Source organism: Hordeum vulgare, chromosome 5H (genome assembly GCF_904849725.1).
Source record: "Hordeum vulgare subsp. vulgare chromosome 5H, MorexV3_pseudomolecules_assembly, whole genome shotgun sequence".
NCBI classification, from domain to species: domain Eukaryota; kingdom Viridiplantae; phylum Streptophyta; class Magnoliopsida; order Poales; family Poaceae; genus Hordeum; species Hordeum vulgare.
In genome coordinates this window covers 25,899,820-25,914,331 of record NC_058522.1, presented here as the reverse complement: position 1 = coordinate 25,914,331, position 14,512 = coordinate 25,899,820, and positions in this window count along the sequence as shown.

Genomic DNA, 14,512 nt, shown 5'->3' with positions numbered 1-14,512 from the left:
GCTTCAATAAACCACAAACTTCATCTACATAGATTAGATGCAAGTCTGGATGTGATGTTCCATCTCGTGTAGAAGGATTAGCCAGCAGTTTCTCAAGCATAGCCGAAGGAAATTCAAAGTGCAGCAGGTTTAGAAGAAACTCTTTGTGCTTCCATTCGAGGTGAAGATACCCCGAACAAGCCCCTCAAAGGATTAGTATCCATAGTGACAAGTGACAATAAATTTCAGCACACTATATGAATGTTTCCTTACCAATTTCCACTTACCAAAGGCGCTTCACTCCCCGGCAACGGCGCCAGAAAAGAGTCTTGATGACCCACAAGTATAGTGGATCTATCGTAGTCCTTTCGATAAGTAAGAGTGTCGAACCCAACGAGGAGCAGAAGGATCTGACAAGTGGTTTTCAGCAAGGTAATATCTGCAAGCACTGAAATTATCAGTAAGTAGTAGTTGTGTGGTGAGATGATTCATAGAAAGTAGCAAGCAAAAAAAGTAGAAATGGTGCAGCAAAGTGGCCCAATCCCTTCTGTAGCAAGGGACAAGCCTGGACAAAGTATTATAGGAAGAAAAACACTCCCGAGGACACACGTGAATTTTTGTCATGTTAGTTTTCATCATGTTCATATGATTTGCGTTCGTTACTTTGATAGTTTGATATGTGGGTGGACCGGCGCTTGGGTACTGCCCTTACCTGTACAAGCATCCCACTTATGATTAACCCCTCTCACAAGCATCCCAACTACGAAAGAAGAATTAAGACAAAGTCTAACCATAGCATTAAATTAGGGGATCCAAATCAGCCCCTTACGAAGCAACACATAAACTAGGGTTTAAGCTTCTGTCAGTCTAGCAACCCATCATCTACTTACTACTTCCCAATGACTTCCGCTAGGCCCAAATAATGGTGAAGTATTATGTAGTCAACGTTCACATAACACCACTAGAGGAAAAACAACATACAACACATCAAAATATCGAACGAATACCAAATTCACATGACTACTATTAGCATGACTTATCCCATGTCCTCAGGAACAAAAGTAACTACTCACAAAGCATAATCATATTCATGACCAGAGAGGTAATGAGTAGCATAAAGGATCTGAACATAAACTCTTCCACCAAGTAATCCAACTAGCATCAACTACAACGAGTAATTAACACTACTAGCAACCTTACAAGTACCAATCGGAGTCGCGAGACAGAGATTGGTTACAAGAGATGAACTAGGGTTTGTAGATGAGATGGTGCTGATGAAGATGTTGATGGTGATGAGTCCCCTCCGATGAGAGTAGTGTTGGTGATGACGATGGTGACGATTTCCCCCTCCGGGAGGTAAGTTTCCCCGGCAGGATCGTCCTGCCGGAGCTCTAGATTGGTTCTACTCAAGTTCCGCCTCGTGGCAGCGGCGAATCCTCCGAAAAGCCTCGTCTTGATTTTTTCCAGACCGAAACCCTTCTTGTAGCAAAAGAGGGGGGCCAGTGGGCCAGCAGGGAGCCCACAAGCCCCCTAGGCGCGGCCACGGGGGGTGGCCGCGCCTAGCAGGCTTGTGGCCACCTGCTGGCGCCCCTCTAGCACTTCTTCGGCCCAGTATTTTGTTGGGGAACGTCGCATGGGAATCAAAAAATTTCCTACACGCACGAAGACCAATCATGGTGATGTCCATCTACGAGGGGGATTTCTCATGTACGCACCCTTGTAGATCGCACAGCAGTAGCGTTAATAAATGCAGTTGATGTATTGGAACATCCTCATGTCCCTCGATCCGCCCCGCGAATGGTCCCACGAACCGTCCCGCGATCCGTCCCACGATCTGCTCCAATCTATTGCCGAACGGACGGCACCTCCACGTTCAACACACGTACAGCTTGACGCTGATCTCGGCCTTCTTGATCCAGCAAGAGAGACGGAGAGGTAGACGAGTTCTCCGGCAGCGTGACGGCGCTCCAGAGGTTGGTGGTGATCTAATCTCAACAGGGCTCCGCCCGAGCTCCGCAGAAACGCGATCTAGAGGAAAAACCGGATTCTCTTGAAACTAGTGGTCTTATTCACCATCAACACTTGATGCTCTTTACGGAGTTCTGACTCTGTGACTTTCAGCATCGCGAATAACTCGCCGGGTGACTTGTTCATCCCTTGCATGTTATAGTTCAACACGAAGCCCTTATAGCTTGGTGGCAGTGATTGAAGAATTATGTCAGTGATAGCCTCTTGTGGGAGTTCAATCCCCAGCTCATCTAGACGGTTTGAGTACCCAGACATTTTGAGCACATGTTCACTGACAAACAAATTCTCCTCCATCTTGCAAGCATAGAATTTATCGGAGGGCTCATACCTCTTGATCCGGGCGTTCTTCTGAAAGATAAACTTCAACTCCTAGAACATCTCATATGCTCCATGATGCTCAAAGCGACGTTGAAGTCCCGGCTCTAAGCCATACAAGACTGCACATTGAACTACTGAGTAGTCCTCCTTACATGTTAACCAAGCGTTCTTAACATCTTGGTCAGCCGTAGCGGGTGGTTCATCTCCTAGCGCAGCATTAAGAACACAATCCTTCTTCCCAGCTTGCAGGAGCAACTTAAGATTACGAGCCCAGTCTACAAAGTTGCTTCCATCATCTTTCAACTTAGCTTTCTCTAGGAACGTATTAAAATTCAGGGTGACTGTCGCGTGAGCCATTGATCTACAACACAAATATATTCAAAGTGGAGTTAGACTATGTTCAAGATAATTAGAGTTTAACTTAATCAGATTACTTGCTAAACTCCCACTCAAAAAGTACATCTCTCTAGTCATTTGAGTGGTTCATGATCTAATTCCACTAGCTCAAGTCCGATCATCACGTGAGTTGAGGATAGTTTCAGTGGTAAGCATCCCTATGCTAATCATATCAACTATATGATTCATGATCGACCTTTCGGTCTCATGTGTTCCGAGGCCATGTCTGCACATGCTAGGCTCGTCAAGCCTAACCCGAGTGTTCCGTGTGTGCAACTGTTTTGCACCCATTATATGTGAACGTTGAGTCTATCACACCCGATCATCACGTGGTGTCTCGAAACGACGAACTGTAGCAACGGTGTACAGTCGGGGAGAACACAATTTCATCTTGAAATTTTAGTGAGAGATCACCTCATAAGGCTACCGTTGTTCTAAGCAAAATAAGGTGCATAAAAGGATTAACATCACATGCAATTCATAAGTGACATGATATGGCCATCATCACGTGCTTCTTGATCTCCATCACCAAAGCACCGGCACGATCTTCTCTCACCGGCGCCACACCATGACCTCCATCAACGTGTCGCCATCGGGGTTGTCGTGCTACTCATGCTATTACTACTAAAGCTACATCCTAGCAATATAGTAAACGCATCTGCAAGCACAAACATTAGTTTAAAGACAACCCTATGGCTCCTACCGGTTGCCGTACCATCGACGTGCAAGTCGATATTAACTATTACAACATGATCATCTCATACATCCAATATATCACATCACATCATTGGCCATATCACATCACAAGCATACCCTGCAAAAACAAGTTAGACGTCCTCTAATTGTTGTTGCATGTTTTACGTGGTGACCATGGGTATCTAGTAGGATCGCATCTTACTTACGCAAACACCACAACGGAGATATATAAATTGCTATTTAACCTCATCCAAGGACCTCCTCGGTCAAATCCGATTCAACTAAACTTGGAGAAACCGACACTCGCCAGTCATCTTTGAGCAACGGGGTTGCTCGTAGCGATGAAACCAGTCTCTCGTAAGCGTACGAGTAATGTCGGTCCGAGCCGCTTCGATCCAACAATACCGCGGAATCAAGAAAAGACTAAGGAGGGCAGCAAATCGCACATCAGCGCCCACAAAAACTTTTGTGTTCTACTCGAGATGACATCTACGCATGAACCTAGCTCATGATGCCACTGTTGGGGAACGTCGGATGGGAAACAAAAAATTTCCTACGCGCACGAAGACCTATCAGGGTGATGTCCATCTACGAGGGGGATTTCAGATCTACGTACCCTTGTAGATCGCACATCAGAAGCGTTAATAAACGCGGTTGATGTAGTGGAACATCCTCACGTCCCTTGATCTGCCCCGCGAACCGTCCCATGAACTGTCCCGCGATCCATCCCACGATCCGCTCCGATCTAGTGCCGAACGGACGGCACCTCCGCGTTCAGCACACGTACAGCTCGACGATGATCTTGGCCTTCTTGATCCAGCAAGAGAGACATAGAGGTAGATGAGTTCTCCAACAGCGTGACGGTGCCCCGGAGGTTGGTGATGATCTAATCTCAACAGGGCTCCGCCCGAGCTCCACAGAAACACGATCTAGAGGAAAAACCGTGGAGGTATGTGGTTGGGATGCCGTGGCAAAGTTGTCTCAAATCAGCCCTAATACCTCCGTATATATAGGTGGAAGGGGAGGGGCCTTGCCTTGAGGCTCAAGGAGCCCCAAGGGGGTCGGCCAAAGGGGGGGAGGAGGAATCCTCCTCCAATCCTAGTCCAACTAGGATTGGAAGGTGGAGTCCTTCCCTTGCTTCCCACTTCCCCTCTTTTTTTTTCTTTTCTCTTTGATTTTCCTTTATCCTGCTCAGGGGCCTTCTTGGGCTTGCCCACTAGCCCACTAAGGGCTGGTGCGGCACCCCTAAGTCCTATGGGCTTCCCCGGGGTGGGCTGCCCCCCCTGATGAACATCCGGAACCCATTCGTCACTCCCGGTACATTCCCGGTAATTCTGAAAACTTTCCGGTAATCAAATGAGGTCATCCTATATATCAAACTTCATCTCCGGACCATTCCAGAAACCCTCATGACGTCCGTGATCTCATCCGGGACTCCGAACAACATTCGGTAACCAACCATATAACTCAAATACGCATAAAACAACGCCGAACCTTAAGTGTGCAGACCCTGCGGTTTCGAGAACTATGTAGACATGACCCGAGGGACTCCTTGATCAATATCCAATAGCGGGACCTGGATGCCCATATTGAATCCTACATATTCTACGAAGATCTTATCATTTGAACCTCAGTGCCAAGGATTCATATAATCCCGTATGTCATTCCCTTTGTCCTTCGTTATGTTACTTGCCCGAGATTCGATCGTCAGTATCCGCATACCTATTTCAATCTCGTTTACCGTCAAGTCTCTTTACTCGTTCCGTAATACAAGATCCCGTGACTTACACTAAGTCACATTGCTTGCAAGGCTTGCGTGTGATGTTGTATTACCGAGTGGGCCCCGAGATACCTCTCTGTCACACGGAGTGACAAATCCCAGTCTTGATCCATACTAACTCAATGGACACCTTCGGAGATACCTGTGGAGCATATTTATAGTCACCCAGTTACGTTGCGACATTTGATACACACAAAGCATTCCTCCAATGTCAGTGAGTTATATGATCTCATGGTCATAGGAATAAATACTTGACACGCAGAAAACAGTAGCAAAAAAATGACACGATCAACATGCTACGTCTATTAGTTTGGGTCTAGTCCATCACATGATTCACCTAATGATGTGATCCAGTTATCAAGCAACAACACCTTGTACATAGTCAGAAGACCCTGACTATCCTTGATCAACTGTCTAACCAACTAGAGGCTTGCTAGGGACAGTGTTTTGTCTATGTATCCACACATGCATCTAAGTCTTCATTCAATACAATTATAGCATGGATAATAAAGGATTATCTTGACACAAGAATTATAATAATAACTTATTCATCATTGCCTCTAGGGCATAATTCCAACATATTTTCATAAATCCCAAAAAAAATCCACGTTGATTTTCACGGCTTTTGGAGTTGCGCAGAATAGCCATCTCAAACTTGCTCTTTTTTCAGGCCAGACTTCTAGCTGCCGGCATTCTCCCTCTTCACGTAAACCTTGCAAAATAAGAGAGAAAAGGCATAAGTATTGTACCGTGAAGTGAAATAACAGCCCAAGAAGCGATAAATATCAACATGAAAGTGTGATGCAAAATGGATGTATCAAACATCCAGTTGTGTCCATCTAAAGCATTACATGCTGCCAATTGACCATTCCATTTGCCAGTCAAAAAAGATGAGTCTATGCTCAAATATGGATGACACCCTGCTTTGAATCCATCTATGCAAGGCTTTAAAGCCAGAAAGAACTTGGAGAAAAGAACTCTACCATTCTTTGTTACCTCAGTATCTATCTCCACAACAGTGCCATGTGACCTCTTTTCTACCTCTGCTTTGAAGTTAAAAAGCATCCTAAAAGTATTTGCCCAAACACCATATAATTCTTTCATTTCCCTCTATTTTGCTTTCCACACTATGGTATACTTCACCTTAATGGGGTACTACTTTTCCAAATCCACTTTAAGTTTCTTTGTTGTAGTGTTTGCTTTCTTGGCTAAAATTGGAGTGATATTTTCTGCAATCCGAAGCTGTGATGTCATGGTTGATACTCTGTGTGAACTTGTAATACAAGTATGTGGATTTGGGATTTGATTAACCCTAATGGTACTTCCATTAGGTTGAACTCTAGTAGATATGTAACAATTGCAAGGTCTGACACTTCCATCAAAACCTCTGCCCCTTGCATAAAACTTGTTTCTATCAGTCCACATAGTCTTGGCATCAAACTCATGTTTGATTGCATAAGTCTTGAAGCACATCCTAAACTCCTTCATGCTTGGGAATAACTTGCCTACTTCAGCAACATGATTTTTTTTTACATACACACTTATGAGCTCATCATTATGTGCATCATCTACATCATCTGCAACATCTTTCATGAGTTGTCCATCCACATCTTCACAGGCATCTATGTTAGCATCATTAGGCAAACTCGATTCACCCCTCTTTTCCTCATCTTGATCATCTACTGGAATGCCAATAATTTTGGCCATCTCAGTGTGAGCCATTGTTGCAATGACCTAATTAGTAGTGTCTTCTAATTGTACTGAATCCCAATCAACACAAACAACCCTTGCATCACCATCATAGCCCTCTTCTGCATCTTGATCAACCCCCTGTATCACTGTCACTTCAGGCATACACATGGGCGCTATCTGTCTTTATGAAGCCCAATCATCATCTACCATCTGTGAAGCCAACTTTGAGGGCACATATTGCTGCTTCTTGAGCTTGCGTTGGTTTTTCCCTTGAAGAGGAAAGGGTGATGCAGCACAGGAGCAGTAAGTATTTACCTTAGTTTGAGAACCAAGGTATCAATCTAGTAGGAGAATCGTGCCAAGTTCCAGAGTACCTGCGCAAACACAAACGAGCTTGCACCCAACGCTATAAAGGGGTTGTCAATCCCTTCAAGATTGATTGCAAAGTGAGATTTGAAGGCGGAAAGTGCAACGAAGTAAAAGTGTAAGGCTGAAAATATGATGTGAAGTAGACCCGGGGGCCATAGTGTCCACTAGAGGTTTCTCTCAAAATAGCAAATATTACGGTGGGTGAACAAATTACTATCGAGCAATTGATAGAACCGTGCAAAGTCATGATGATATATAAGGCAATGATCATACATATAGGCATCACGTCCGAGACAAGTAGACTGATACTTTCTGCATCTACTACTATTACTCCACACATCGACCACTATCCAGCATGCATCTAGTGTATTGAGTTCATGACAAACAGAGTAACGCCTTAAGCAAGATGACATGATGTAGAGGGATAAACTCAAACCAATGATGAAAACCCCATCTTTTTACCCTTGATGGCAACAACACGACGCGTGCCTCGCTACCCCTTCTGTCACTGGGTGAGGTCACCGCACGGTATGAATCCAAAACCAAGCACTTCTCCCATTGCAAGAATCATAGATCAAGTTGGCCAAACAAAACCCACAACTCGAAGAGAATTACAAGGATATGAAATCATGCATAAGAGAGATCAGAAGAAACTCAAATAAGATTCATAGATGATCTGATCATAAATCCACGATTCATCGGATCTCAACAAACACACCGCAAAAGAAGATTACATCGGATAGATCTCCATGAAGATCATGGAGAACTTTGTATTGAAGATCCAAGAGAGAGAAGAAGCCATTTAGCTACTAGATATGGACCCGTAGGTCTATGGTGAACTACTCACGCATCATCAAAGAGGTCATGGTGTTGATGAAGAAGCCCTCCGTATCCGAATCCCCCCTCCGGCAGGGCACCAGAACGTGCCCCAGATGGGATCTTGCGGAGACAGAAGCTTGCGGCGGCGGAAATGTATTTTCGTGGATCTCTCGCGCAGTTTTGGATTTTTCAGGAATTTATAGGCGGAGGAGGTAGAGCAGACGAGCCACAGGGGCCCACAAGCCTGCTAGGCGCGGCCCCCCTGGCCGCGCCTAGGGGGATTGTGGGGTCCCCTGGTGGCCCATGCCTTGGTTCTCAAGTCTCGTGCGTATCTTCTGTTCCGGAAAAAATCTTTTCGGAAGTTTTCTTCCATTTGGACACTGTTTAAAATCCTCCTATGAAAAGGGTCAAAAACACGGAAAAAACACGAACTCGCACTTGGCACTGAGTTAATAAGTTAGTCCCAAAAAAGATATAAAAGGCATACAAAACATCCAAAGTTTGACAAGATAATAGCATGGAACCATCAAAAATTATAGATACGTTGGAGACGTATCACATATCCAACCTTAGAATCTGATTTCAGATCAACGAGCTCTGTATGAAAGCTAGTCTGTTTGCTTGCCCAGCCGTCTTACCGATCGATTTCATCAACCATCTCTTCACCATTCTCAGTTCTCACATACTCACCCTTCCAATTATCAAACTGTAACAATGATACCTCTTGCTATGGACCCCAAAAAATGCTTTCCCCAATTTTCTCCACAACATTCCTCACGGCCCTCTCTTCCATGCTCTATATTTCATGTGGATCAATCTCTTCAAATTCAACCTCCCATTTCACAATTACATCTCTCTCTATGTCTTGTGCGCTACCATCAACTAGCTTTGCTTTAGATGGTAAGAATTCAACACTTAGTTCTAAGATCCGAGAAATATTGCCCTTGTTTATCAATGGCGGGCACTGTGAGGCAGCGAAAGAAGACGAGGCACACATCGCAGGGTTGAAGAGGTTGGACTAAGTGATTACCTGGTCGACGTTGTCTCTCGTGGCTCCATCTCGTTCAGCCCAACGCCGCCCCGCCGCCGCTACTCAATCCCACCCACCTCCACAATAAGGATCCCGTGGAAGACAGGGACAAGTAGAGGCTCACTTGGTCAGATTTAACTCAAGACGGAGGGTAGTGGTGCCGAATACACACCAAATGCGCAGCCACGACCATGAACGAAAGCTTAGCCGCCGCTGCCGCCGCCGTCGACAAGAACGAAGAACAGAGTAGCAACCAGGAGCAGGGAGAAGCGGGGAGAAGCACGCGTTGAGTCAGGTGGGGAATCGATGCACTGCTAAGTGGGATCCACCACCAACCGCACTGATTAGTTTGATCCCCTGTTTTTACCTTAACCGCAGTCCCGTTGACGACCAGACCCGTGTTTTAACCACCTGGTCATATTGGGGACATTATTGCCATGTAAGACGGTGCACACGAGCTATTTCTGGCAAGTATGTCGCACTCCTTCCAATTCACATGAAATGTGTCGCACAGGAGCGTCCGGTCCCATCTTCTCGCCATGACCGGCACCAATGCCGGCGCGTTCGTCACCACCACCGTCAGCGCGATTGTCTCCAGCCCAACCACGACCATGCCGGACCGATCTGAACGAAAATTTCGCAGGATGTGCATCTATATATCCTTGGAGATAATTGATGTTCTTTTGTTGAAGTTAGGGATTGTTGTAGATGCCAGCAATTCTTGCACTTAAAATGATTGGTTGCTATATGCTTGGATTGTGGCAAATACAATAGAACACCTCTGAGGAAGAAACGCAGAGTGTCATCTGTATATTCTTCAAATCAGATAGATGTTGTTTTTCAGGCAAAGGATATAAGAGGATATATCGAGCTATAAGGCTAGTAATGCCATCAATCAATACCTTCTTATTGCCAGCCACGGATGGTTGAACAACAAATCAGAAATAAAAGGTGACTGTGATTAGGATGCAATTAATAATATTATTATATCTGGATGACCTGGTGATGTGCTGTCATTTGGAAAAAACTAAGGAAAAAGATACGGAAGAAATAACACATGCAAGTCTTCCTGAAACTGAAGCATCGGTCATGAACTTATGAACCTCGTTGTTTTCTGGGTTTTGTGGAGGTTCAACATGCTCCTCTCGGCGTGCGTTTCGAGCTTGGACTTTGCTCCTGCAGAATGCAGATAGATAAATCATAGATCGATAGAGATTTCTTTTCAACGGGAACGGAATGAAAACAACGGGAACACGCGATCCATTTCCACAAGCTAACCAATCACTTAACAAGCAGTTCAAAAAAAAGGTACAGATGAAAATTGTTACAGCTACAACTTGCATGAATCGCGCCATCGATGACAGCTCGCCTTAGCAACCATCTTTATTACACCCCCGAAGGCCGAAGCAATGCGCCATCGATGCTCAGCAGCGCTTGTTGCAGAAGCAGAATGCCTTGTAGGGGTCGAAGTAGCTGCCCTCGCACACCCCGTTATCATGGCCCTCCGTTTGGCAGTGCTCCATGCATCGCTCGGCCGCGCAGTTGGGAGAAGTATAGGTCTTGCTCAACTCCCTGCAAGTCGCCCCTTGCGATCCTGCATGCGGTGAAAGAAAAAAAAACAAAACATTATCAGATTTGCTCTTCTTCTTTGCAGTATATTAGTCTGCGCATGATAAGAAGACTACAACTTGTTCCAAGCAAGGCTTACCAGGGAGTAAGAGGAGCGGCATGATCAGTAGCAGCAAGCACATGCCAGGCACCTTGATCTTGGGTACCCCCATTGCCATGTCTCCAGGAACAATAAACACCCAAGGAATTAATGAAGGGAGGAGGGAAGGAAGGGAGAAGGCGTAGATCCAAACAGGTGAGTGTTGTCTCTTCTTATAGCCAGCCAAGGATGATGAGACCTTACAAAGGAAGAGATAATAGGTGAGTGCGCGATGCATTTACTGCTGCACAATCCACAATGTAGTGTTGTGCATTGTAAAGCAATTTGCTGGAAATTTACTTCATTTGACCAGAATAGGAGAGGTTTTAAGATGGTCCCTCTTAATTACCTTCTAAGCGAGTATTGACCAGAATAAGAGAGAATTTAAGATGGTCTTTCTTATTACCTTCTAAGGATCCCCTCCCCCAGCGCCGCAATCCCCTGTCGCCCCCCTCCCCCCTCCCCATCCCCTCTCCTACGCTGCGGCGGCTGCCATGCCCCGGCAGGTGAACGATGGTGGCCCGCGCCTCAAGCGCCGGGTGGAGGACCGCGACGGGGGTCGTCCCGCCGACCATTGGCGCCCCTCCTCGGAGGCGAGCCACCGTGATTCCAACCTACATCACTCCTTGCTGAAGGGCAAGGTCATCGATCCCGGTGGCGCAACTCACCGATGGGACTCCAGGTCTCGAGACCCTTCCCCCGACCACTGGCGGTCGTGGGATCAGCACTTCACTTCTCGTGGTCGCAGATCTAGGTTCCCAGTGAGATCCCCTCCTCACCCAGATTCATCGCCACCCCGATGGTACAACCCTCCACACCACCATCCTCAACTCCCTCCCATCGAAAACTCCAACCGCAACCAAAATGGCAAGGGGAAATTCATGAAGAATAAGAAGGGCTTCCCTAGGGCACAAGGTGGTGCCGGGCTATCCTCTCCGGTCCCGCCCATCCACTTGGCGGTGAGCACTCCGCTGCAAGCTCCGGCGGCACCGAGTGCTCCTATCGTGACCTGTTTCAACTACGGGGAGGACGAACACTACCAGGTAGGGTGTTCGAATCCACCCCTCCGCTACCTCTGCAAGCGTCCGGTTCGCCCAACCCTCTTATGCCCGGACCAGTCGCTTGAGGGCGAGTTGATGCTCTATGGCCATGGGATTACGGGCATGGCCTTCGTTCACGTGGAGGTGGAAGAGATTGAAGTCGCCACCCCACCTCTCACTGCTCTCATTTCAATCTTGGGCGACAAGACGACGTCCCCGGCCACCATCACCGATGAGCTGCGACACCTCTTCCGTCTAGATTGGGATTGGGCGGTGACCCCTATCTCCGACCGCGAGTTCACGACGGTGTTTCCGGACCCAATTAGCTTGCGCTATGCCACTCATAGTGCGGGCCTCACGCTTGCACTCAACAAGATCAATGTCAGCATCTCTATCCCCACAGTGGATCCTCTGGCGGCAGTTGTGCTTGAGACGGTTTGGCTGCAGATTCGTGGTCTCCCGTCAATTGCTAAGAAGAAACGGGTGATCCACAACATGTCGAGGATACTTGGCAAGATCATTGAGGTAGATGAGCTATCGTTGTTCAAGGGTGATGCGGTCCGTGTCAAGGTCAAGACGGTTGATTCTTCTAAGCTCCAAGCCACGGTTCGTGTTTTCTTCAATGACATTGGCTATGATCTTCACATCTCTGTTGAGGGGGCGGTCCGTGGGGGATCCTGGGGCCCGGAGGGAGCTGGCGACTTCGATGGAGACCAGGGCAATGGACGTGGAGGTGGACGAGATATCCACCACCGTCGTCGTGGCTTGTACCCGGGCTCCGAGGAGGACGATGATGAGCTCTCAGACCCAGATGACGCCCCCAAGCATTCGGCTCACAGGACTTCCAAGGCCGGGACTTCTCCAACCACTGCGGAGATTGAGGCCATTGTGGTCATGCTGGAGGAGGCAGCTACTACCCCACATGGTTGTTCACCGCGATGGTCTTGCTCACCTTTCCACTACCTCCCGGTTGATGCCTATGAGTCCAACGACACAAACAATGTCGGTCTGGATGTGCTCCCACCATCTTCTCCATGCGCAGCTTCGCCTGGTGGCTCTCTGGTGATGGTGGCCTCACTTGGTCTTGACCGGGAGGCCACTAGGGTGGTGCAGCCCGCTCTACCGTCTACTAAGTTGCCTGTGGTGCCGACTTCGGTGGGAGGTGGCCTGGAGGAGGACGTCCCTAGGGGGCTGATGGTGTCGGCTCCTCTTCCACCAAGTGTGGTCTGCCTCGACACCGTTGACTTTTTCACGCAAGAGCGCCCACCTGGAGACGTCCCCTCGCGCCTTAGGTTCTTCTCCCAACACAATGGAGAAGGTCGGGCGTCGCGCTGTCCCCAGGAACCTCGACACAGGTTCGACCTCACGATGACCCCTCCTATTGATGTTCATTTTGATGATGTTGGCGGTGTCTCCGATTTCTCAGCGTTACTTGGAGTGCCTCTCGGACACTTAGCGAAGTTATCTTAAGATTTAGTGAGTGTCTTTCATGGTGAGAAGGGGCCTCCCTTGGAAAAAATTGCGTCATCTAGGCTAAGGAAATCCTAGATGGCAAGTTGGTGGCAACCAGGGCGCGTGTCGCAACTGCTTTGGACGATGTTCCTCCCCGGTCAGGCCCGTCCACGTCTACAGTCATCGTGGCTGTCGAGGAACCCCCGTGACCTCATAGTTGCGCCATGTCCAGAGTGCCACTTTCGTTGTAGTGTTCAGGGAGGACCCCCTAGTTGAATAATGTGATCCCTCTTTTGGAACATGTGGGACTTTGGCCATAATGGCCGCCGTAGGCAGCTTACACGTGAGAGGAAAATATTGACATGGTGGCAATTTAGGAAACTTTAGGAAACGATGTGGACGGAGTTCTCCTTGTCAAAACTGGAACATCTTAGTAGATAACTATTCACATGGCATTGGCTACCGTCTAATGGAACAACCGGCCACTTAGGTGGCATCATTCTACGAGTGAAGGATGACATGTTTGAGGTAGGTGTCATGGACTGCGGAGAATTCTTCGTGAGCATGGAGTTGTGGGAGAGGGCGATTAACCTCAAATATGAAATAATTGTGGTCTACGACCCTGTAGACCATAATCGATACCCTACCTTCTTGCAGGAGATCCACTCTAAAATCTGAGCGGCTCAGCTCCCAATGATTGTGGGAGGTGACTTCAATCTCATTCACTCGGCGTCAAATAAAATCAATGCTAGAGTAGACCCCTCTAACAAGCGGTTCTTTAACGATTGTGTTGAGTACCTAGTCATCCGGGAGTTCGATCGCACGGGGGCTAGATTCACCTGGATGAATCGCTAGTTAAACTCGGCACATAGTGTTGATGATAGAGTGTTCTTGTCCCCTGGTTGGGAACTGCGGTTCCCCTTAGCTTCTCTGTAAGCGATTACGAGGATTGGATCATACCATGTGATGTTGCCTCTCTCATCCTCGAATGTCAAATGCCCCACCCCCTTGATTTTGATTCAAGGTTTTCTGGCTAAGACAACCATGTTTTGTTGAGGCGCTTTGTTCACAATGGCTTTCTGCCAAGGAAGAATCCCCATTGGATGATGTATGCGGTGGATTGTTGGCACTTCCTTGCTAAATGCTCCCACCAATTCATGGAAGGATGGGGGCGAACATGGATCGTGATACCAAGGTTCATAAAG